Here is a 3,298-nt window from a genome sequence, read left to right as displayed (position 1 = left end):
TTCATCCTTTCGATTTTAAGTGTGGCAAATTCTGTCATCAAGTGTAATTGGCAATATGTTCTTAATCAAAGGTTCAGGTTAAATGACCGTGTAACAAAAGTTTTATATAAAAATATAGTATATAACTAGATACATAATAGATATGTAACATATATGCACATGTATATAACAACTTTCAAAGAAGTTCAGTGCCCAGGTGAGCCACTAAGACTCACTTAACCACAAATAAGTGGTTAAACACTATCATCCTAGTATTCTAGAACTTAATCTACATGTATGACAATGTTCCCAAGGAAAAACACATATATAATAATTCTTGTCTGTGGTGACTAAAACTTTGTTCTTAGGTAGAAGACTTTCCTTACTACTCCCTGTTCCACTTGCCGCCCCTGACCCTAGGCAGGCAATGGGGACCGCCTTCCCATAGTTTCCCAATGATGGTAGCCTCTACGGCCTGATGACCCAGTTGAGGAGGTGCAGAGGTAAAGGGTGAACTCCAGAAGGCTGAAGAGCTATGATGGAGTGACCAGTGGTTTTCCTCAAAATTCCAGGGAAATTTTAGGGGAGGGGGGCACACACAAAATACTTAACTACCTAAAGATAAATTTGCAAGCTGATAGATTAAAGGATGAGATTATTCCCATAGCAGAAGAGTTATAATGGGTCCCAGGAACATTTGAAGAATCCATTTTCAAACGTTTGCTTATAACTCTTTAAATAATTAACAAAGGAGGACATTAAAAGCAAAAATGTTAGAAACTACTGATGATTTTCAAAAGTAAAACTCACATATTCATTTTTTAAAATATAAAACTATTGACCACTGTTCACCACTATTTATAATAAACAATACACAGTTGGAGAGCATTCTCATTACTACGAAGTTATGTTTTTCCAGGCCTCTGCTGAACCAGTAACCCAAATACTGAAAAGATTGAGCCCACATGTAAAGAATGAGTTGTGGGTAAAGAAAAACATGCGGATCAATAGTTTAGATTACAAAAGTTGGTTCACTCATCCATTCCAGCAGATCCTAAATTGCCAGCATCTCTGATCATCTGATTAGGTTTCCACAAACTAAGACTAATACATTAACCTTTTAGTGGTTATAGCACAGAGATTTCAACTCCTTGTAAAAGAAAGTTTTGCTAGAAGGAAACTTTAGATGTCCATTTAACTAAGTCTTGATTGGATAATTAAAACACACTGGGATTTGTCTAGTGTTCTCTTCTGGGGGTGGGGGGAGATTGTTGGTATTGATCAAATTTTCCTGTGAGAGGTTTTGCAAATAAACTTGCATTTATATGACTGTAGATATAGATATGAATTCTGATAAGGCCATTTTTAAATTGTCCAATTTGAGTTGTCTACAATACATTTAAGTTGTTCAATTAATGACAGAATCATCTATTTAATTTGAAATATTAAGATGCCAGGAAAATTTTCCATGTAGCTCGAAGTGATTTATTTCTCAGGTTGCTTAGAGTGATGGCATTCCAAAAACACAGGCTTGTCCATGGTTGCGAAAGGGTGTTTTTGTTTTAGCTTTGGTGAAAGTTAAAAAAAAGAAAACCATCTACATGTGTATTTTATGTGTATGCCCACAAAAAGACAAATAAAAAAAAATGTCAGACTGGTCCTTATGCATATATGAGTTAAACAAAAATTCTGATTGAGTAATGACCATGGAGATCTTCCCCAACATTTAGAAAAATCTGTTCTCTAATGCAGAGGAAATAGTGTACCATGGTATCAAATGTTCTTTCCTGATAAAGGAAGCAACTAAGAAAGTTTTATTTATTTATCCAAAGCAACCAGTGCTACAGATAAAACCCCAACTCCCACAATACTACTTCAGAACAAAAATATCAAATTTGGCTTTCATTAGAATATAGTTATTTCTTCACACTAATAAATCAAAAATTAAGACCCAGATTTTATGTATAATCAAATAAATAATTATATAATATAATTGCATATATAGTTGAGAACAATTATTGAGCTTCATTTTCCAGACAAGAATGCCAAGTTAGTCTCTCTTCTTAAACTGGGATTGCAATTTTTTTTTTACAATAGTATTACTTTAGAAAAAAAAAAGATTTTATTTATTTGAGAGAGAGAGAGCATGAGAGAGAGTGAGAGAGAGAGAGAGAGCATGAGCAGGGAGGAGGTGTAGAGGGAGAAGCAGACTCTCTGCTGAGCAGGGAGCCCAATGCAGGGCTCGATCCCAGGACCCTGGGATCATGACGCAAGCCGAAGGCAGACGATTAACCAGCTGAGCCACCCAGGCGCCCTAAAAAGGGATGGCAATTTGACAACATTTCATATTTGCCTCTTTTGCTGATACTAAGTCTGCCTCATCTGATCTTCCCATATCATGAGAAACATTAAGTCTCCACTGCTGACTGTGACCCCCATTATTCATTGGAGACCCTGACCTCTGGCAAAGCCTCTTGTTTTGTCAGCAATAGTTCTTTATCTGATTTGCTATCATCAGATTCACTGACAGATAAAGATCTTCTTTGTGTACCATCTTTTTCTTTACCCAGTTCTTTGATAATTAAGAAATATTTTGACGAACTCTGGACAATCTGTTTCTTCAAGTTGCCCATATTGTCTGCATGCCTAGCACCTTCCACTTCAGGAAATACCCCTCTCCCTTTCCAGTCACTACACATCGTCGGTCCTGTGCTTTTTCCACCACAAGTTCTTCGGGACTTTTTGACTGTTTCCATTCTGGTTCTTTCCCATTTTTGGCAGCGTAATTTTATCAGAGGCCATGTTTTGTTACAAACCTGAAAAGCTATTATTCTCCTTCTCCAAGATGCCTCGAGGTGTGACACTTCTCCAGCCCATTTGGAGCTCACACTCCATTTTATTTTTAATTTTCATGTTACTGGACATCTTTTTTTAAGATTTATTTATTTACTCGAGAGAGAGGGAGAGAGGCGGGGAAGGGCAGAGGGAGAGGGAGAGTCTCAAGTCTCCACTCAGAGCAGAGCCTGATGCAGAGCTCGATCTCACGACTCTGAGATCACAACCTGAGCCAAAATCAAGAGTCAACGCTCAACCAACTGTGCCACCCAGGTGTCCTTGGATATCTTATTTTTAATTTTCTTGTTTCAGGCTGTACGGTACAATCCCAGCGTCCTGGCAAAGCAAGATATGAGGGCTACCTTGGGTCTCGTCGTCTCTCCTTTGGCCCTAGCCCCACGCCCCCTGCCATACCACACCTCACTGCTCACAACATCCAGTCACTGCCTTTGTCCACACAGGCAGAAAAGCAGAATGGAGGGCT

General features: G+C 38.4%; 1 pseudogene; it reads right to left on the bottom strand.

Moving 5' to 3' along the window:
• Positions 1-1,994: 1,994 nt before the first annotated feature.
• On the bottom strand, positions 1,995-2,781 carry LOC118549019 (chromobox protein homolog 3-like; annotated as a pseudogene).
• Between the last annotated feature and the right edge of the window lie 517 nt (positions 2,782-3,298).

The sequence above is a fragment of the Halichoerus grypus genome, chromosome 12 (genome assembly GCF_964656455.1).
Source record: "Halichoerus grypus chromosome 12, mHalGry1.hap1.1, whole genome shotgun sequence".
NCBI classification, from domain to species: domain Eukaryota; kingdom Metazoa; phylum Chordata; class Mammalia; order Carnivora; family Phocidae; genus Halichoerus; species Halichoerus grypus.
Note: the sequence above shows the minus strand (reverse complement) of the source record. Positions and strands in the feature narration are given on the sequence as shown.